The sequence below is a fragment of the Stegostoma tigrinum genome, chromosome 8, assembly GCF_030684315.1.
Source record: "Stegostoma tigrinum isolate sSteTig4 chromosome 8, sSteTig4.hap1, whole genome shotgun sequence".
NCBI lineage: Eukaryota > Metazoa > Chordata > Chondrichthyes > Orectolobiformes > Stegostomatidae > Stegostoma > Stegostoma tigrinum.
Genome location: NC_081361.1, coordinates 17,670,286 through 17,693,323, shown reverse-complemented (window position 1 = coordinate 17,693,323; position 23,038 = coordinate 17,670,286). Strand labels below are relative to the sequence as shown.

Below are 23,038 nucleotides of genomic sequence, written 5' to 3'. Positions count from 1 at the left end.
CCTGTGAACAGGAGGTTGGTTAGGCTACAGCTGAAGTATGGTATGCAGTACTGGCCACCACACTACAGGAAGGATGTGATCACACTGGAAAGCCATATCCAGTTCATCCCTGCTCTTTTACTTTAGCCCACATGACATGAATGCTAACATTGCATTTGCCTTCCTAACTGCCAACTGAACTTGCATGTCGACCCTAAGAGAATCCTGAACTAGGTTCCCTAAGTCCCTTTGCGCTTAAGATTTCTGAAGCCTTTCCCCATTTAGAAAATAGTCTGTGCCTCTATTCTGTATATCTATTCTGCATACTTTTGAACATTATATTCCATCTGTCGTTGCCTTGCCCGCTCTCCCAGCCTGTCCATGTGCTTCTGCAGCCTCCCTACTTTCTCAACACTTCCTGTCCCTCCATCTAGCTTGTATCATCTGCAAACTTAGCAACAACGTGCTCAGTTTATTTGCCCAAACTGTTAATTTATGATGTGAATAGTTGTGGTCCTAAAATCGACCCCTGCGGAACTCCACTTGTCACCAGCTGCTATCCTGAGAAAAGACCCCTTTATCCCCAGTCTTCCTCCCTTCAGTCAATCAATTCTCTGTTTATGCCAGTACCTTTCCTCTCACACCATGGGCTCATACCTTATTTAGCAGCCTTTTGTGCGGCACCCTGTCAAAGACCTTCTGGAAATCCAAATGGAGCACCTCCACTGGCTGTCTTTTTTTCTAACTTGTTTATCACCACCTCAAACAATTCTAACTAATTTGTCAGGCATGATCTCACCTTGACAAAGCTGTGCTGACTCAGCCCTATTTTACCATGCACTTCCAAGCCCTCCACAGTTTCATCCTTAATAACAAACTCTCAAATCTTGCCAATGACTAGGTCTGGTTAACTAGTCTGTAGTTTCGGGTCTTCTGCTTCTTTCCCTTAAACAGGGGTGTTAGCTATTTTCCAGTGCTGGGACCCTCCCCAGGTGACAGCTGAAAGATCACCATTAATGCCTCTATGGTCACCTCAGCTATCTCCTTCAGAACTCTGGAGTGTAGTCCATCTGGTCCAGGTGATTTATCCACCTTCAGATCTTTAAGCTTCTCCAGCAACTTCTCCTCAGTCAAGTTCTCCCCTGTCAAGTTCCTAACCACTCTGTTTTAAAGAGAGATTTCCTTCCTGTCACTGTTGGTTCTTTGCTATTTATCTTTATAGTGGTGTACTCTCGATTTCAAATCTTCTACAATTGGGAATAGATTCTCCGTATCTACTTTGCATAGACCGTTTTGTGATTTTGAATACATATATCAAATCCCCTCTCAAGCTTCTGTAAGGAAAACAGCCTTTGCTTCCGTAATCTATCTATACAACTCAAGTTTCTCATTGCTAGAACCTTTGAGCAAATAATTTCAACGCTTTCTCCAAAGCCTTCATGCCCTTGCTAAAGTGCAGTGCTCAGAATTAGATACTGCAATCTGATTAAATCTGAACCAGTATTTTATAATTGCACATGCTTTGCTTGCTTTTTTGTACTTTGTTTATAAAACCCACAATGCCTTATGAACCACTTCACAAACTGCTGCGCAACCTTAAACAATTTCTGCACAAATATCCCCAGGCCCTTATCCTAAACCACCCCACCTTTAGAGTTGCAACCTTTATTTTATTTTCCACTTGCTGTTCTTGCCCTCAAAAACATCATTTCTGACCTCCTTGTGCTAAATTTTATTTGCTGTAAATTACACATTCACTCGGGTTCTCCATGTCCTTTTTATTGAAGCTTATCATTGTCCTCAGCAATGTTCAGGGCACTTCCAAGTTTTGCATCATCTGAAAATTTTGAAATTTTACCAAGACTGTGCCATTACACCAAGGAAAGCAATGCTCCTAATCCTGATCCCTGAGGTAAGCCTGTTGTTTACCTTCCTCCAACCTGAAGAACAACTGTTAATTATTACTTTGTATTTCCTATCCCTTAATTGCCATTATCTAATTTGTTACACAAATTTCAACTTTTCTGGCAAGTGCTGCCCTATCAAACATGTTTGGAAGTCCATATTCACCACATCAACTATTGCCGACAATTATAGATATGCTTGATGTACAACTTATTGATGACTGCATTGTCACTGCCCAGACGGTAACAGATTTGCAAACCACACTGGAAGCTGTCCACTTCTACAGACAAGAAACTTTACCTGGCCCTGCATGTTGCAAAAACAAAACTCAGATATAAACCCAGACTTGGTCAGTTCGTGTTCCACTTCCCTCATAATATTGGAGAGCACTGCTACCTCATGCCATCTGTATGGCGTTTGCACATTCTTCCCATATTGGTGGGGATTTCCACCGGGTGGTCCGGCTTTTTCCCGCTGTCCAAAGATGTGTGGGTTAAGTGGATTTGGCCATACTGAAATTGTCCATAGTGTTCAGGGATGCCATGGTAAACGTCGGGTTACAGGATACGGTAGGGGGTTGAGTCTGGATGGGATGATGTTCGGAGGGTCAGTGTGAACCTGGGCTGAATGGCCTCCTTCTGCACTGTAGGGATTCTATAATTCTATGAAAGACTCTGGATCATGTTGAACACTTCTTATTCTTTTTTGGCCACCTCGATGAGAAATCAGCATTGACAAGGAGATCTGGCCCTGAACAAGTGGTATCAGCTCAGACTTCCACAAGCTATGGCAATAATTACTGCATTCATAAGTCATTATAAATGCCAGCGTGCTAAGCAATTGTATTCACCTCTCTCTTGAATGACTGGGAGAACTGGACTGTGTATCTGTCCCACACAGAAGCACTTGACAAGTTCCATTAGCAGTACCTCTGTTGTGTCCTCCCTATTGAATGGTAGAACTGTTAAACAAGCGCTAGTGTCCTGTTTGAAAGCAGTTGTCCAAGCATTCAGGGAAGACTGTGTCTGGATGGCCAAAGGGTACCTCCCCACTCTGAGCCTGTTCTGTCAAGTCTCCAATGAGCAAATTTTCAGGGGAGTACAAAAAAGATACCTCCAAGACACCCCGAGAACTTTCTTGAATCATGGCAGCATTGGCCTTAATGACTTGGAGGAGCTTGCTACCAATTTTTCAGAATGGTGACAACATGCCTTTCAAGCTGCATCACGCTTTGAGTCCTGATGCCCTCGTGATGCTAGAGATGAGCGACAGAGTACAGAAAAATCAAAGCAAATCCTTAATTCCAAATCCCACTACCTTTTTGGAGTGATCTGCCGTATGTGCTGAAAGATGTGGAATTTCAGGCTCGGCCTGTCGGGTAATGCAACGATACAGGGCAAAAACTCAAGGCCCTGGCTTGGCACCATCCTCTCGTTGAGGGATGGCTGCTGGCAGCTCCAGGCCAACCTTCTGTTACCTCATCGACAAACTTGGATCAAGGTCATTAAACATAATTTGCCTTCAACAAATTCATGCTGACTTTCCTCAATTACTCCAAGTAATGCTAATTTAATTTGGACCTGGATTGCCATTTTCTTTTTATTAATTCTTGGGATTTAGGTGTCACTGGCAAGGCTGATATTTGTTGCATTTCCTTATTTGCCCTTTGAAGGTGGTGGTGAAGTTCCCCAGCACTTAGCCTGGGTTGGCTGTCTATCCTTTTAGATCTTGTTTTCTATACACCGGTAAAAAGTAGAAAATTACTCAGATGTTTGCGTCACTTTGTAACCTAACGTTTTACTGTCTCAGGTTTTGCTGAATAATTAACACCTTCTATCCCCCCCACACACAGACACACACCCACACAAACAGACACCCACTCCTATTGAAACTGTCCAGTAATTTTTGGACCTCTTTGTAATTTCCCTGTGGAATTTGCCTGTAAAATACGCCCAGCCGCATAATGGCCGCTCCATTGTTTGTTAACTCACACTAAATAAATTCGGTCCTTGATCACGCTCAGACATCCTGTCTCTCCAGTGTTGAAATTGACCTCCTTTCGGTGTTGTCACCCTTGTTGCTTCCTTTGCTTACTATTTCTGCATAAGGTTCATATCCATGAATATTTAGTACCAAGTCCTGTTCTTTTTTGGGCTAGACTTTTATTATCACTAAGACATTATATACCCACTTGGTGTCTATAGTTGCACCTCAATAACCTTATTTATCATGTTTGTTCTAGCACTGTAAGCCTGAATTGGACCTTTTTCCTATTCTGACCCCACCTAATACTGTTTCTTCTGGTAATGCCATCTGTATCTCACTCTCCTTTTATGCACTTTGTCCTTTCAGTTGTTCCTATCCCCTTGCCAGTTTAGTTTAAAACCCTCTGCAACAGCAGTGTCAAAATACTTTCATTGACATTGCTCACAGCTTTGTTTGAGGTACAACCTGTTTGGACTGTTTAAGTCCCACCTCTCCCAGAATCTTTCCCAATCTATAGCAGAGATAGTAGGAACTGCAGATGCTGGAGAATCCAAGATAACAAGGTGTAGAGCTGGATGAACACAGCGGGCCAAGCAGCATCATAGGAGCAGCCCCCATTTCTGAAGAAGGGTCTTGGCCCGAAACATCAGCTTTCCTGCTCCTATGATGCTGCTTGGCCTGTGGTGTTCATCCAGCTCTACACCTTGTTATCCCCAATCTATAGCACTTTCAATTGCATCATCTCTGCAGGCATGCATTCTTCTGCTTGATCTGTCTATTTCTATTCATGCTATTTTGTGGAGTGAGGAGTAATCTGGAGATGACTAAGTTTGAGGTGCTGATTGCCAATTTTTTTCTTGCTTGCTAAAATCTGTCTGTATTCATCCCTCCAACAATGTAGTTGATATGAATATGAACTGCTGGCTGGTTGTTCACCCTCAGGTTTGCAAAGCTGCCTGTATTTATCCTTAAATGTAGATTCTCATAATCAACAATGAATGGTTGAATCCTTATTTTCTCTCGTTTGAATCAGCTCTGCCTGTATTTTCTCTGGTATTCAGCTCTGGTATTTACTGTTGTCCAGGTACCCTTAATTACCTTGCCCACTTTTTGGTTTAACTGTATCTCCAGTTACTTTGTTTATTGAGCCTCCTGTTCTGTACTTTCATGACCAGCACCCCTCTTATAGTTCCAATTTTTCTCTGAGGGGGTGAAGTCTTTTTGGAATTCCCTTCCTCAAATGTCAGTGAATGCAGAATCTTTAAATATTTTTAAGGTGGTGGTTGATAATTACTTTCTCACATAATTACGTAAGCCCTTCTGTGCTGTCTGTGCATTTACCACTCACTTCATCGTCCCACCTAACCCCCACCGACCTTCTCAACTTGCCTCTTAGATCTTCATTCTTGGCAGCACAGTGTCATTAGAAGTGACCATCTCAATGCCACCATTTGGTGACACTGTTCAGTCATTCTGCAACTGAGCACCATCCACCCACTTCCACTTTCCCATCTGCCATCTTGACAAATTAGTTACTGTTTGCCAGCCCTGTTACCTCGATGAAGGAGAAATTCATTGCTACCAATTATAGATTCATAGTCATGCAGCATTGAAACAGGCCCTTCAGTCCAAACGGTCCATGCTGACTATAATCGCAAACTCAGCTTGCCCCATCTGCCTGCACTTGGCCTACGTCTCTCCACACATTTCTTAATTGGATAAGCACATGAATGTCTTTTAAACATTGTAGCTGTACATACATCCACCACTTCCTCTGGTAGTTCATACCACGTACGAGCCAGTCTCTGTGTAAAAAAAAACAAAGTTGCCTCTTGTGTCTTTCTTAAATCTTTCTCCTTTCACCTTAAAAATATGCCCCCTAGTCTTGAAATCTCCAGCCTTGGGGAAAAGGCACCTGCTGTTCACCTAATCTTTCCCCCTCATGGTTTTATAAACTGCTGTAAGATCACCTTCAACCACCTACACTCCAGTGAAATAAGTCCCAGCCTATCCAGTTGCTCTTATAACTCAAAGCATCCATTCACAACAACATCCTGGTGAAACTTTTCTGAACCCTCTTCAGATTAACAATGTGTTTCCTATAACTGACTGACCAGAACTGGACAAGGTATTCCAGAAGAGGCCTCACCAACATCCTGTGCCACCTCAACATGTCATTCCAATTCCTTAACTCAGAGGTCTGAGCAATGAGGGCAAGCGTGCTAAATTCTTTCTGAACCATCCTGTCTGCATGTAAGACAAACTTCAAAGAATTATGTACATGAGCCCCTTGACCCCTCTGTTCACATCTGTACTGCTCTGAATACTGTAACTTCCACCGTTGAAGTGTTTAGAACTATTTAAAAATTACCTGAGGCTGAACTATACAGTTTGTAATGTAGTATTTGGTTAGAAATCTGCAGGTAATTAAAAAGCTGAGATAGTTTAAGTGCTCAGTTTTGAGACTAATCTTACAGGACGACTTTGCAACTCACAGTAAAGAACTGTGGAGAATCAGCTACATTAAATGCAAAATCGGAGTAAAGCAGTGGTATTGGGAATAGGTTAAAACCGTACTTTGCAGGGTGTTTAAGATTTATTCTGAACTGTGTTCCAGATCTAGTAAGTCTTTTTGTTTTCAACTTTTGCATAATAAACTTCTGTTGTGTTAAAGAAATGCAGCCTTATGTGAATACATTTCAGTGAATGACCACCGAGTGATCAAACATAAGTTTTTTTAAAAAAAACATGAAGATAAGATTTCATTCTAGGATCCAACTGAATCTGTACTACCATCAGCTGGGACCAAGGGTTTCTTTTTGAGTGGACAGAAAGTGAGAAAGATTCCAAGGAGAGCAGGACAGCACCCTGAAGGGAGAGAGATGGTCATGATCATGTAGGAAGCAGGATTTCAGCATTTCTCAGAATGATTACAAGGAATGTGACATGAAGGAGCAGAATTCTATACACATTGTACAATTGTGATTATTGATGGGTGATTCTGTTGTAGCACAGCTTACATTGCATCGGGAGATGTCCAGTTCGGTAAGAACTGTAACCTAATGCCCTGTAAGGTGAATTGCAGCTGTAGCTACTTTCAGCCATCTACATTCACAAACTGAATGCAGGGTACTGGTGAGGTTGTGACTGTGGGTCAGGTGCAGTAAGTCAGAATCTTTTGCGACCTTGTCCAACAAACTGACCAGAATGTCGCACTTTGAGAATGTTTTGCAACTGTCAGGAAATTGCTGCTCAGACTTATGAACAAGGAACAAGAGTCAGCCATTTGGCCCTTCAAGTCTGCTCCCTGCCATTCAATAAGACCATGGCTAGTTTGAGTTTAACTGCACTCTACATTCCTGCATACCCCCGGAGAATTTTTCATTTTCTCGGTCATCGCTTGTCCAGCTACCTCTGCCTTACAAAATATTTAAAGATTCTGCATCCACTGCCTTTTGAGGAATGGAATTCCAAAGACACTCATCCCTCTGAGTGAAAGCATGTTTCCTCATCTCTGCTTTAAATGGGTGATCCCTTAGTTTAAACAATGTCTCCATGGTTCCAGATTGTCCCATATCCACCAGCTCAAGTTCCCTCAGGATCTTGTATGTTTCAGTTAAGTCATCTTGAACTCTTTGACACTGCAGATGATACAGGCCTAGCCTGTCTAGTCTTTCCTTATGAAGCAAAATGCTCATTTTTGGTGTTAATCTAACAAAACTCTAAGCGGCTGCAAACACATTAACATAGTTCCTTAAGTGCAGTGACCAGTACTGTACACAGTACTCCAGATGCAGTCTCACCAATGCTGTATATAAATGAAGTATACCCTTCCTAATCTTGCATTCAATTCCCCTCTCATCTGCTGCAGGCAGGTTGACTGATGATTTGGAAACGGTGGAAGATTTGAGAAGGATGATGGGGAGGTTGAACTAGGTGCTATCAGTGCAGATGTGCAAACTGATGCTGTACTTCCAGATGTTGATGGCAAGTAATGTTTTGGTGGGGTAAGAGGTCAGGGACAGATCCTGTCCTTGGAGAACGCCAGAGATAATGGTGCAGGAGTAAAAAGGGAAGCTGGTTGATAATTTAACGATGGTCAGAACTGAACCAGGAGTGTCCCACTGAGTCGGGCAGCAGCAGAGAGGTGGTGGTGGAAGATGGTCTGGACAAAAGTATCAATCGCTGCAGATGAGTCTAGCAGGATTGGAGGGAGAATTTACCTCTTTGTCACCAGCACATAGGTTGTCATTATTGACGTTTAAAGCAGATAGTTCAATAACAGAGCAAGGATGGAAATGTGAGCGGATGCATTCAAATGCAGACTAGCTGGGAAGCTAGGCATGGATTTGGGAAATAGCAAAGCATTCAAGGCCCTCAAAAGGAAGGGGAGGCAGAGATGAATTGGAAATCTACCAAGATGATAGAACCGGGAGTTAGTTTTATTTTGAATGGTGATAGCAGGTGATGTGAGAAAGAGCGGAACTGTCAATATTGAGTTAAAAAAGAGCTAAAAGATCACCATCTATAACATGAGTGAGAACTCCGTTTGGTGTTTGACATTCTCTTCTCGTGCATCCTAAGTGGCTGCCTAGATTAGAAATGCAGTCCTTGCTGTTGGACCGTTAAAATGCGTCAGTTTAAAATCTTGTTAGCCTTTGTGTAACGGAGTGCAGGTGTTTCATTAAATAATTATTGAGAAATGAATCTGAATCATATGTAATACACCGCCGCAGCAAAAACAGTATTGTGAGAAAATGTGGATTTCTTTCTGGCTGGAGGTTTTGCAATGTGGACCCACTTGTAATGTGTTTTTTTAATTTATTCATTTGTGTGATTTGGGTGTCGCTGGCTGGCCAGCATTTATTGCCCTTGAGAAGATGGTGGTGAGCTGCCTTCTTGAACCGCTGCAGTCCCCCTGCTGTGGGTTGACCCACAATGCCCTTAGCAATGGAACCAGGATTTTGACCCAGCAACTTTGAAAGAATGGCAACATATTTCCAAGTCAGGATGGTGAGTGGCTTGGAGGGGAACTTGAAGGTGGTGGTGTCGCCATGTATCTGCTACCGTTGTCCTTTCAGGTGGAAGTGGCAGTGGATTTGGTTCTGAGGATCTTTGGTGAATTTCTGCAGTACACACTGCTGCTACTGAGCATCGATGGTGGAGGGAGCAGATGCATGTGAATGTAGAGAGTGTTTGTATTTTTGCCATTCGAAGGAATTTAAATAGGAAACAAGAGTATTGTGGGTTGGCTTGATGGACCAGTTGGTCTTTTCCCAGCATTGCATTTCATTTGTACAGCCCTGTGGTTCTCAAATGGGCATGCAAAGACTTCTGGAAGTCTGCAGGGATATGTGTATTTTAAGGTGTTATCATTTAATCTGTATGATGGCTATAAAGTTAAAGGGGGCTCTTCATCCAAGAGAAGCTTGAGAACAGGTGATGTATTAAATTCAGTCGTTTTGTTTCCATGCACAAATTATGGGATTGTGGATTGCTTTGTTCTAGTTGTTGATGAGTGTATACTTCCAAGTCCAATTTGAGCTAAATTGTTTGGTTTTGACCTCCTAACCACATGGCTAATTGCTAAGTGAGCAAATGCGTCGCCATTCAGCAAAATTTAAGGTAATGTTTTTGATTTCCTGCATTGTTGGAAAAAATTGCAGATGCTGGATTAAAAGCAAAGAGTTCAGAAATATGTTTCTCTGCAAAACCTGTTCAGCTTGTAAGGTAAGCATTTAGTTCCCGTTGCTACTTGAAGATATATTTGTAGAGTTTTTGGCCAACAAATCATTCAGCAGTGAAGGCTGTACTGAATTAAAATTTTAATATGAAAGTCTGTTTGTTTACATTTTTATTCTAAGTTTCTAATCCAATTGTAAACCTGATAATGGATTTTCTTTTTTATTGTTCATGGAATGTGGGCATTGCAGTTTTTGTTGACTTATTGCCTGTCCCTAATTGCCACTGAGAACGTGGAGGTGAGCAGCTGCAATTCTTAGCTTGTAGGAAAACCCACAGTGCTGTTGGGGAGGGTGTTCTGGGATTTCAATCCAGTGACAGTAAAGGAACAGCAACACAATTCCAAACCAAGATGGTGTGTAGCTTGCAGGGGAACTTCCAAGCATGGCATCTACTGCCCTTGTCCTTCTAAATGGTAGACATCGTGGATTTGGGCCGATTAATTGTCTCTAGTGTTTTCCTTAACTGTCTTGATGCTTGGACCGCTAAATCCTAGCAGCATGTGTAGAGTATCATGCATACACGAATGCAAGATAAAAGTCACTTTAGAGTGTTCTAATGTTTTCTTGTTCATAAGTGATCAACTAAAATATAGTGGAAAGATTTCAGAATCATCAGTTCTTTTTATCTGCAGTTTGTGGAAAGCTAGTCTTACATCACGCAATACAATCCTAATTTCCTTGTAATATGATCACACAGGAATGAGGCCATAGCTGTTTGGTGAATTGTATAAAATTTCTTTCAACCAAACAATAGTCAACAATGTAGACACAATTGCTACTTTTTTAAAGATTGGTTGGTTTGATTTATCGTCACAAGTACAGTGAGAAACTTTGTTTGCGAGCAGTACAGGCAAATCATTGTAATTAAGGACATACAGTTACTCTTCACAGGACATACATGAGGCAAGATCAACATTATTTGAAGTTAGAGAGTCCATTCGTCAGTCTAATAAAGGCAGGGAAGAAACTGTTCTTGAACCTGCTGGGGCGTGTGTTCAATCTTCTGTATCTTCTGCCTGACGGAAGAGGTTGTAGGAGAGCATTATTGGGGTGGTACGATATCTTTGATGTTGGCAGCCTTTCCACAGTAACGAGATGTATAAATGGAGTCCATGGATGGGAAATAGCCTGGGCTGTGTACACCACATCCTGCAGTTTCTTACAGTCCTGGGCAGAGCAGTTGCCAGACCAGGCCGTAATGCACCCAGACAGTATGCTTTCTGTGGTGCATCTGTAGAAGTTGATGAGGATCTTTATGGACATGTCACATTTCCTGAGCCACCTGAGGAATAAGAGGTGTTATTGCACATTCTTGGTCGTCCTGGGGAGTCCAGGAGTGATTATTGTTTATTGTCATTTCTGGGAATTTGACATCTCCCCTTCTTAACCTCAGCTCTGTTGATGTAGACGGGGTGGGCGGGTGGTGTGTTCTCCTTTCTCTCTGAAGCCAATGATCAGTTCTTTAGTTTTGCCAACATTGAGAGAAAGCTTGTTGTCATTGCACCATGTCACCAAGCTCCCTACCTCCTTTCTGTGCTCTCAATCATTTTTGTTTGATATCGGTCCTCCCAAGGTGGTGTCATCAGCAAACTTTTAGATGGCACTCATGTGGAATTTTGCATCACAGTTGTAGGTGCGCAGGGAGTACAGTAGGGGGCTGAGGACGCATCCTTGGGGGGCTCATGCGTTGAGTTTTATTGTGGAGTGGATGCAGTTCCCTATTTTCACTGATTGCAGTCTGTGGGTCAGAAAGCTGAGGATGCAGTTACAGACGGCAGAGCTGAGACCAAGGTCTCGGAGTTTTGAGATCAGATTAGAGGGGATAATGGTGTTGAAGGTGGAGACGTAGATGGTGAGCAGGAGTCTGACATAGGTGTCCTTGTGTCCAGATGTTCCAGTGATAAATGCAGGGCTAGGAATCTGGCGTCTGCTATGGATCAGTTACGTTGGTAGGCAAATTGTAGAGGCTAGAGGCAGGCTGGGAGACTGGAGTTGATATGGGCCATGACCAGCCTCTTGAAACATTTCCATATGAAGGTCAGAGCCACTGGGCAATAGTCATTAAGGCACGCTGCATGTGTTTTCTCAGCTACGGGGATGATAGTGGTCTTCTTGAAGCAAGTGGGGACTTTGGCTTGTAGGCGGGAGAGGGTGAAGGTGTCAGTGACCAGCTGGTCTGCACAGGACCTAAGTGCAAGGCCAGGTCTCCATCCAGCCTCATCGTTTGTCGTGGGTTGACTCCCAGGGAGACCGATCTGACATCTGTAGCAGGGGCATATGGAACAGGGACATCCTGGCCCGTTGAGGGCAGATGACACTGTGCCTCTGGTGTTCCATTCAAACTGAGCATAGAAAGCATTGAGCGCATTGGGGTGGGGTGTGTTTTTGTCTGCTACCCTGCCCTGCTTCATTGTGTATCCAGTCATGTTGTATAGGCCTTGTCATAGGTGGCAGGCGTCTATATGGTTGGTTTGGGTCAAGTGCAAATATGCACAAATTATACTATGCCACTGGGATAGTGATTAGATGTGGCAGTATTTAAGTAATGAGTTGGATTTTCAGTAATTGTGCGGCAGGTCAGTTGGAAGCTGACGGTTTGACATTTTAGGTGGGACCCATTCTTTGAATTGCTGAGTCCCACTTGAAAGGCAAACTTGAATTTGTGTTCAGAGATAAGGCTGGCATACTATGGATTTGTAGCATTTTGTCTACTGTTCTGCTTGAGAGTATCATGATTAATCTATTTCACAGTTACGTAACATTTGCTTGGCTTTAATCCCCTGTGGTCTACTTAATAAAGGATTGATGCTACAGGCATCTTCTCATAACACCAACTTCATGGGAGAACCTGCTTGAGTGATGCATCTACAATACACCCTATCACAACCTGAATGATAAGTCCCTCAGGACATTAAAAAAGTAGTAGGCAGTGTGTTCTACGACAGTAAAGTTGAATGCATAGTACATATATTACAAGAGTTCCTTTTCATCTTTACTGAACCTGCATGGAAAATATCTTAAAATGTTTTAAGTTTTATTCAAAATGCTTTAAAAAGCCTAATTACATCTAAATGATAAAGAGCTGCATTCTCAACATTAAACTGAGCATGCATACTAAAATGGGAATGATACAGAGAACATCAGCATGTCCCTTATACAATGATGAAGCATGAATTCATGAAGCATTAAAAAAAACTGGGTTATTTAAACAGTCTGTCATGTGGTTCATAGGTGCCACCACAAATTGCTGAGTGTTTGTTGCCTTCAAGTAGTATTGTGTTTGTGGTGATGTTGGTAGGATGGACAATGTTCTCCTGCACAGGAAAGCTTCCTCCTGTCTTTTTGTTTTAACATGGATCTGAAAGGCATGCCAAACCCTGATTCTTTTTTTTAACAGGAGGTGTCAACTCTCATAGTGTGACAGTGTACTGAGGTATGCAACATATATTCAATCTGTAACAGGATTGAGGAAAGGCCAAGCAGTTTGGGTCCAGACTTGTTGGAGTTTGCAAGCATGAAAAATGATCTTAGAACAGTGAGAATGAAACCCATGGCATCAGGAATGGCTCAGTTGTACTGGTGAGGGACTCCGGGAACGAAGTACAAAGTGGGAGAGCAGCTGTGATATGGGGATTCTATCATAAGGTAGACAGATGGATGTTTTTGCAGCCACAGATGGTCAAGGATATCGCTGAGCAGCTGCAGGAGAATATGAGGGGAGAGTGCGAACAGCTAGAGATCATGGTCCAGGTCATTACCATCAATGTAGTTGAAAAGAGAGATGAAGTCCTGCATGGAGAGTATAAGAATTTAGGAAATAACTTAAATGGTAGGACCTCAAAAGTAGCAGTCTCAGGATTAGTCTCAGTACGACATGCCAGTGAGACCAGGAATAGGAGAATAGATCTCACGATTGCTTGGCTGAAGGGATAGTGTAGGAGGGAGGGATTTGGATTCTTGAGACATTGTGACTGATTTGGGGGAACGTGGGGCAGAGTACATCAACAAAAATACTGCGGCAGAACAGCGGAGATGATATCCAAATGATATTATCACTGGACCGTTAGTCCAGACACCCGGGTAATGTTCTGAGGACCCAGGTTTGAATCCTGCCAAAGCAGATGGTGGAATTTGAATGCAATAAAATTATGGAACAAAGAGTCTAATAATGACCATGAATCCATTGTTGGAAAAACCCATCTGTTTCACTCATGTCTTTGTTAGAAGACTGTCATACAAAGGAAACTGCTTCCCTTATCTGGGTGTGGCCTGCACGTGACTCCAGACCCACAGCAATATGGTTGACTGTTAGTGCTATCTGGGTAATTAGAAATGGGTAATTAATGTTGGCCTGGCCCATGACACCCTCATCTTATGAATGAATTTTAAAATTGATTAACGTGTATACAAGATAGCTTCTTCGACCAGTATATTGAGGAACAGGTAATCTTGGATTGGGTTTTGTGATTTGGTTAATCAATAATCTTGTTGTGGGAGGTCCTTTAGAAAAAAGTAATCATAATACGAGAAAATTCTTCACGGTGATGGGAAGTGAAGTAGTCCAATCCAAAACGATGGTTGTATTTCTAAAAGGAAACGACAAATGTATGAAAGTGAATTAGCTGCATTATACTTGATAACAAAAGCTGTATGGTTTACAACACTTGAACATTCTTTTTGGGCAAAAGAATACAACTGGAAAAAGTAAGTCAGGTACAGTTAAGAAGAAAAGGATTGTGGGTAGTATTCGACCCAAAGAGGAGTCATTTAAAGTTCCTCAAAGAAATAGTAAGTCTGAATGCTGGGGGCAATTTAGAATTTAGCAAAGGAGGACCAAGAGGTTAATTCAAGAGAAGAAAAATAAACTACACAAATAAACTTGCAAGGAAAATAAGAGCTGCTGTAAGAACTTCAATACGTATGTAAAAAAAAATGATTAGTACAAACAATGGACGGCACTGCTGTGGTTAGCATTGATTCCACACAGCACCAGGGTCCAGGTTCAATTCCATCCTCGGGCATCTGTCAGTATGCAGTTTGCACATTCTCCCCGTTTCTGTGTGGGTTTCCTCCAGGTATTTTTGTTTCATCCCACTGCCCAAAGGTTTGCAGCTTGGATGGATTGGCTATGCTAAATTGCCCATTGTGTCCAGGGATATGCAGGCCGGGTGGGTTCCCCATGGAAATGCAGAGTCACAGGGTTAGGATAATTGGGTGAGATGCTCTTCAGAGGGTCAATGTGAACTCAATGCGTGGAATAGCCTGCTTTCACACTGCAGGGATTCTATTATTCCAGGTAACAGTTACAGTTTGAAAAGGGAAAATTAATAATAGAGATTAAAGAATTTGCAGAGCATTTAAACAACGTCTTTAATTCTGTCTTCACAGAAGAAAAGACAAATAATTTTCTTGGAAATGCCAGGGCGATAAGGGCTGACTGGGAAGGAGGAATTGAAGGTAACCATAGTATTAATAAAACAATAGTGCAGGAGAAATTCATTTGATCCAAAAATTGATGCGCATCTAAGGCCTGATAATCTAGATCCCAGGGCACTAAAGGAGGTGGCCATGTATATATTGATGTAGCAGTTGTCACCTTACAAACTTCTCTCGAATCTCGAGCAGTCCCAACAGGTTGGAGTGTAGCAAGTGCAACCCCACAGTTTTTTTCCCACAAAAATTACAGACCGGTTAGTCTAACATCAGTCACAGGAAAATGCTGGAACCTAAACATTTTCTATTCAACTTGTTCAGAGATGTTATTAAACTCATCTGGAACAACTGGGACTTCCCTAGGTTTCTTGGTGCGGGGGTAGGGACACTGCCACAGTGCCTCAAGAACTTAGTGGTGGAGTTTATTATGAAGGATATGATGGCTGGACACTTATTCAGGTTCTGAGGAAAGCTCACTGAACCCAAAACATTAACTGTCTGATTTTTCTCCACAGATGATGCCAGACCTGTTGAGCCCTTCCAGCAACTTATGTTTTTGTTTCTGATTTTCAGCATCTGCAGTTCTTTGGATCTTTACTTAGTAGTACCAGTGGGGTTACACAAAGTCAACATGGAGTTGTGAAACAGAAGTAGTGCTTGACAAACTTATCTTGTTTTTCAAGATTGTAACTGGTAAGTTAGAGACGGGAGAACCAGTGGATATGATGTGCTTGGATTTTTAGAGCATGCACACATACCAACAGATTCAAGAACAGCTTCCCCACTGCTGTTATTAGACTTCTGAATGGACCTCTCAAATTTGAAATTTAATGTTGTCTTTACTCTTTGTACACCCTCTCTGCAGCTGTAACATTGTATTCCTCACTCTGTTCTCTTAGCCTAATGCGGTTTTTATGGTATGGTCTGCCTGTACGGCACACAACGCAGAATTCTTCACTGTACCTAGGTACATGTGACTATAATAATTCAAATCAATTAAAACAAAATCAATTCAGAGGTTAGTGCACAAATTCCAAACACCCAGGTCTGGTGATACTATATTGGAATGGATCAGGATCGGGAATTGATTAGCTGACAGGAAACCAACCAAGAGTAAATGTATTATTTTTGGAATGGAACATGCTGACAAGTGCGGTACCAGTGAGATCAGTGCTTTGGGCTCTAGCTTTTCACAGTGCATGTCAACATTTTGGATGAGCAAATGAAATGTAAGAATTTAAATTTTACTCGTGGCACAGAACCAGGTGGGATTGCGAGTTGCAAAGAGGATATAGAGAGGCTTGAGAGTGATTTAGATAAGTTGAGTGAGTGGGCAGATGTGGCGTAATGTGGATAAGTGGGAAGTTATCCACTTCACTAGGAAAAGCGGAATGGCAGAGTGTTATTGAAATGGTGACAGATTGGGGAAGGTTGCAATATAAAGGGATCTGGGTGCCGTTTCCACCAGTCACTGAAAACAAGGATGTTAAAGAAGTTAAGCAGACAAACGATGTTTTGGCCTTCACTACAACAGTGTTTAAGTACAGCAGCAGGGAAGTTTTTGTTTTCAGCTGTACAGGACCTTAAGTGAGACCAAATGACACCTAGAGCATTGAGTTTTAGTCTCCTTACCTAAAAAAAACTACTTGCCATAGAGGAATGCAGTCAAGATTTGCCAGACTGATTCCCGGGATGGCCGGTATTCACTGTACATCTGAAGAATGAGACAGGATATCAAACATATAAAACTCGGACAAGAGGGGACACCCAAAAAGAATGTTCAAGTGGACGCAGGAATGACGTTTCCTCTGGCTGTGTTGTCCACAATGGAGATGTGGTCATAGCTCTTAGGATACCCAGCAGGTCATTTCAGACTAGGCTGAGACATTTCTTCGAGTCATAGGATCCCTACAACTTGGAAGCAGGCCATTCGGCCCATCAAGTCACACCAACCCTCCGAAGAGCAGCCCAGCCCACACCCCACCCCACCACATGTACCACGGTGAATCCACTCAGTCTACATATCCTGGACACTGGGCAATTTAGCATGACCGACCCACCTAACCTCCACATCTTTGAACAATGCGACGAAACTGGAGCAGCAGGAGGAAACCCGTGCGGGCACAAGGAGAATGTTCACACTCCACACAGGCAGTCGCCCGAGTTTAGATTTGAACCCGGGACCCAGTGCTAACCACTGAGCCACTGTCACTCAGAGGGTGGTGAGCTTGTGTAATTCTCCACAAAAGACAGTGGAGGCAAAATGATTGAATACATTTCAGAAAAAAAAGGTAGCTATCTAGAGGCTAAGCAGTCATGGGTATGGAGGGGAGATGGGAGTATAGTTTTGAAATAAAAAGTGAACTGCGATCAGGTTGAATGGTGGAGAGTGCTCGATCCGCTGAATGGCCTACTGCTCCTGTTTTTAATGTTCTCACATCTTGGTGATGGAGATAATATGGACTCGGAATCACCGAGGACATCAAAATTGTGAACAGTTCGGTTCAGCCTTTCAGTTGCCTGGGGAATGAATGGAGTCCGTGGTAAGGGAGCAGAGTTTGTGGCAGAGACTGACGATTATGGTTGCTGGTTTTTTCGATATTTGATCAGAGCTAGTTTCTGATCATTCACTTCTCATGCAACACAAAGTGGCATTTCAGAGCCAGTGAAATGTGATGAGATGAAATGAAACGTAAGTTGTGTTGCTCTGCCTCGCCTATTTGCCTGGTTTGTTATTTGTTAAGTTATATTTAGCTCTCTATGACTGCATGCATAAGTAATGAAGAGAATCCACAGGCAGGAAAATATTTAACTGCAATTCCGGTTAACTCGCTCATGTGGAGCAGGAGGTCTGCTTTTAGCACTGAACTTTGACATGGGATTGGCCACTCCAGTGGCTCCTATAGCTTCAAATTGTATTCAATGAAATGTTGTAAGAGTCAGATTTTCTATACAAGTTGGTAAGAATCCTGTGTTATTCCGTCCTTCAACTTATGAATAATTTGGGCATAATGAGTATTTTTTTTGTTTGACTTTTTTTTAGGGGCAAGAAAAGATTAGAAATGTAGTTTATTTTTCCTGCCTTTTCCAAACGTAAATATGCATAATGATCTAGAATTACTTCCGGCACTCTTCAGTGCATTTCCATGTATAAATCAGTCAGTTGCGTTTTTGCTGCTGTCTGGTAGGATACAGTTATCCTGACATTCTGGAACAATTGTCCTGACCTTCCACTCATTAGCATTGTCAGAAGTGGGCATATTCACCGATGATTGCACAATTTTCAGAATGATTTGTGCTGCTTAGATACAGAGGCAGTTGTCTCCATATGAAGCATGACTTGGGCAATATTTAGTCTTCATGCGCACAAGTCCCAGGCCAGTGACCATCTGTAACAACAGAGAATCTGACCGCACCCCACTTCTTCATATTCAATAGCATTATCATTTTGAATTCCATTTCATCAACACATTGGGGATTACCATTAAGCAGAAACTTAATTAGCTAGCACTACTGCCTCACAGCGCTAAGGACCCAGATTCGCGTGACTGTCTATATGGAGTTTGCACGCTCTTCCTGTGTCTGTGTGAATTTCCTCCGAGTGCTCCAGTTTCCTCTCACTGTCCAAAACTGTGCAGGTTAGGTGGATTGGCCGTGGGAAATGCAGCATTATGGGGATAGGGTAGGGGAGTGTGTCTGGGATGGATGCTGTTCAGAGGGACATTGTGGACAGGATGGGCCAAAGAGCCTGCTTTCTCACTGTAGGGGAACAGATGAGAGACTGGGAATTCTGACTCAATCACAGCCTGTCCACTATCTACAGCTTGGCAGTGTGATGGCATAGTGCCCGCTTGTATGGATGTTTGAGGCTGCAACAGCATGCAAGAAGGTCAACATAATCCACACCATAGCAACAACTTAATCAGCACACCGATCACCATCTTGAATATAAGGAACTTCCTTCTCAACGAGACTGTGTGTGTGTATGTGTGTATACTTACATTATTTGGACTACAGTTGTTCAACAACATCGTGCATCACCACCATCTCAAGGGCATTTAGGGATGATCAACATCTGCTGGGCTTACTGCTGTTGTCCGCATCCTCTCATAAATAATTTGAAAAGAAAATCAAAGTTGTCGTTTTGATCTAAACTCGGGGCATCATCTAGGGCTTGAGTAGCCCTCAACAGGTATTTCTACTAACTCAGCGATGCTGTAACATCAGGTCGTTGGGAATTTTGTTTTACAGCATCTGGACCAGTGTGAATTGTTGGTTGGCAATCCAATTAATACAGTGACGCTGGAAAAGCTGTCTAGCTCATTACTCTGTGTCAGGAAAGCACATGGATTTGAGGTAATTGGCCAAAGCCCTGGGAGAGGAGTGGGAGAAGTTTTTTTTTATGCTGGAAGTTTTCACAGTCTGGAAGTCCTTGTCTAAAATGATTAATGAAGAGATTAAATAGTATATTTCAAGAAGGAGCTGGATAAATATTTAAACGGAAGAAACCTGCAGGGCTGTGGGAAAAAAGAAGGGTACAAAGATGAATTGAATTGCTCTTTTACAGAGGATGCACAGTGCTAGTGGGCGAATCGGGTGTTAATGTGAAATGCAAGCAACTTGTAATAATGACCAGCATTTTATAAATAGAGACCCCACAGTGTGGAGCCGGAGGAGCACAGCAGGCCAGGCAGCATGAGAGGAGCAGGAAAGCTGATGTTTCGGGAGGGGGAATTTAATAAAGCTTATTTTTATTATTCATTCATGGGATGTGGATATCAGTGGCTGTGCATTTATCACCTGATCCTTTCCTTGCCTTGATTTTCTGAAGAAAGGTCTCAACCAGAAACGCCAGCTTTCCTGTTCTTCTGATGCTGCCTGGCCTGCTGTGTTCCTCCGGCTCCACACTGTGGGGTCTCTATTTATAAAATGCTGGCCATTATTATAAGTTACTTGCATTTCACATTAACACCCATTCTGCCCACTAGACCTGTGCATGCTGTGTTCATCCAGCTATACACCTTGTTATCTCTTTTCTTGCCTTGTTTAGTTGGGCTGCCGTCTTGAGCTGCTGAAGTTCTTGGGTACATCCAAAATGGTATGGGGATGGGAGTTCCAGCTTTTTGACCTAGTGACATTAAAGGGGCAGTGATATACTTCTAGATCAGGATGGATTGTGACTGGGAGGGGACCTTGCAGGTGGCAGTGTTCCCACATACCTGTGGCACTGATCCTAGATGCCGGAAGTTGCAGGATAGAACACTGTTGTCAGTGGGGCTTTGGTGAGTTATTTGGTGAATAAATGTATGAAGGACTACTTTTTTTGTCAGCAGTTATTTACCAGCAATATATCCCTTCCTCATGCAGAGGAAAGAAAAAGATAAGATTAAAAAATGTGAATCTTCAGTGACAACTGGAGCTTCATGAGTGCAACTACAAGGAAATCTGTGTAATGTAAAAGTGGGGTGTGTATTTCTGGTTCCAATAAAATGCAATGGAATGTTTGTTAAATGCTAAAGGCTTCAGGTTTTCTTTTATTGTCTATTGTATTGTCTAAAAACTTGCTGGTTCTTCCAGACTCATAAAGAACTCCAAGCCATTTTCTATTTTTAGAAATATTTTTAAGTCTTTTGTCTTTTGATAAATCCCAGAATAAGTACACACCTACATATCTTGTTAAATAAGTGCCTATTTCTGTCTTACGAAAATACATTTCATTTTAATCTGATCATTTGCCCTGGGTTTTTACCTGTGACTGGCATTGATTGCCCAGCCCTCGTTGACCTTTAGCACTTCGTAGTGAGTGACCACCTTGAACTGCTGCAGTACATGTAACAAAAGATTTAAAACTGTATTAGCTCTTAAATAGTTAAGCTTATAGGTTATTCGAAGAACGCATTTTAAGTACTTTGCACTCACGAAGTACAAAGAAAGACTACCATCATCAGAGCATCATCTTATTGCAGTCTTCAATTATTTTATCCACAAAAAACAGTCCCATTCTCAAAGGAGCAAATTTCTTCAGATTCTGGAATCTGTACAGAAAGCAAAAAAGTGCTGGGGATCACCGGGTCAGGCAGCATCCATGGAGAGAGAGCAAGCTAACGCTTCGAGTCTAGATAACTCTTTATGAGAGTTGACGTGAAGTGTGGAGAAGGCAGCATTCATGCAAGTGCTACTGGGGTGGGGACAGGGAGTGCAGTGCTGGGGAGAAAGATGTTGTTAGGTCAGAAGGAATGTAGTTTATTTGGAATGTTTGAATGTTGATGATATTGTGACGCAAGGACAATATTCCTGTGACTTCTGTTTGTGACATCAAATCCAAGCGCCTCCATAGTATAATTCCTTCCCTCATAGTTTAAACAGTGAGAGCTGCTGTTATGGAACAACATAAAAAAAATGCAGCTCATCATTATAATCGTAGAACTGTAGAATCCCAGCAGCGTGGAAGCAGGCTGTTTGGCCCATCCTGTTCACACCGACCTCTCTGAAGAGCATCCCACCCAGCCCCACTCCACGCACTATCCCTGTGTCCCTGCATTTCCCGTGAACACGTGCTATAACGCATGTGTTTAGCTGAGGACCAGGCATAGACCATTCCTTCCCTTGAGTATGTTTTTCCATTGTTAGGTCTTGGTTGTCCTGTGCTTAGGTACTGTGCACTGGCGTTTGTTCCATATCCCTTGATGATTGTTTCAGGTGAAAATATCTCATCAAATTCAGTCATGTAAATTAAATTGAACCACCATTTGCACTCTCTTAGTGGTAACCTGGAGCCCAGTAACCATGTGTATTTTAAACTTATTCTTTCATGGGATGTGGAGGTTGCTGACAATGTCTGCATTTGTTACCCCTCCCGAACTGCCCAAGAGCTGTGTGGTTTGCTAGGCCACTTCAGAGTCAACCACTTTGCTGAAGCCACATGTAGGCCAGAGCAAGTAAAGCTGACAGATTACCTTCCCTAAAGCAGATTAGCAAACCGGAGCAGTTCTTGCAACAATTGATGGTAGTTTCACGGTAACTGTTACTGAGACTGGCTTTCAGTTGTTGGTTTTAGTTCAATTTAAAGCCTTCCAGCTGCCATGGTGGGATTTGAACCTATGACCTCAGAACATCATACTGGGCGTCTGGAGCACAAGTTCAGTAATATTAACAGGACACTGCCATCTCCCCAGTGAAGGCAAAATACTTCCTGTTTTCAGTCCTTGCTACAGCAAACCCAATTTTAAAGTTATACCACAGTTCTTCAGTACTCCATTCCCCTGTATTCAGCTACTGCCGTATTCTCCACTCAGGATCTTCCTAATTTTATTTAAACATCTTGGTTATATCAACCTTTGTCCTTTGAAACTCAAGGTCATTCAAAAACAAAATTTATGCAATTTGTTCTCATGGTTTGATCCTTAAAGTCGTTCAAACCATAGTGGACCAAACCATTATGGTGCGGCCAATCTGCACTTTGTCCAAAGCCAGTATGGCTGTCTTGAGGCATTTTGTCTGAAATAGTCCTCCAAACTGGCTTTAATCACTGCTCTTAGAACTGAAGCGATACTTCCTCATTATAAATTCCAGCTCAGTCGGTTCTGCTATAAAGCAATAGTTGTAGACCTGTGCAACATTACATTGTCGAAAATTGTGCTGTATGGGTTCGGGGCAGACCACCAACAAAAACACTCAAAACAGCTCAAAAATCACTCAAACACCTAACACAAAGGATAGCACAATTTGAGTAAGTGTTTAATTCATATTTCATTCTGAAATAACAGTAGATTTAACACTTTACCTTGAAAAAAATGTCAAGATGACTTGATGAGGAAGGAGGTTGTACTGTGCCTCTCACAGAAAACACTTTGCGATAAAGCAGGGGGAATGATTACATGGTCCTGGCACAAAGACTCTTTCGATGCGAACATACTACGTATTCACGACAAAGCCCTTGAAATGATCATGTCATGTTGACTCATACTCCACCGATTGCAAACGCAAGTTCA

The 23,038-nt window shown here is 42.3% G+C and overlaps 1 protein-coding gene and 1 non-coding gene across 2 annotated transcripts in view; both read left to right on the top strand.

Annotated features, from left to right (window-relative positions):
* LOC125456055 (uncharacterized protein C1orf21-like) overlaps nucleotides 1-23,038 on the top strand; it is a 170,933-nt gene that overhangs the window by 57,351 nt on the left and 90,544 nt on the right. The window lies entirely within an intron of this gene.
* Nucleotides 12,701-12,811, top strand: LOC125456706 (U6 spliceosomal RNA). The gene has a single exon (XR_007248493.1). It is a non-coding gene; the product is annotated as a U6 spliceosomal RNA (small nuclear RNA).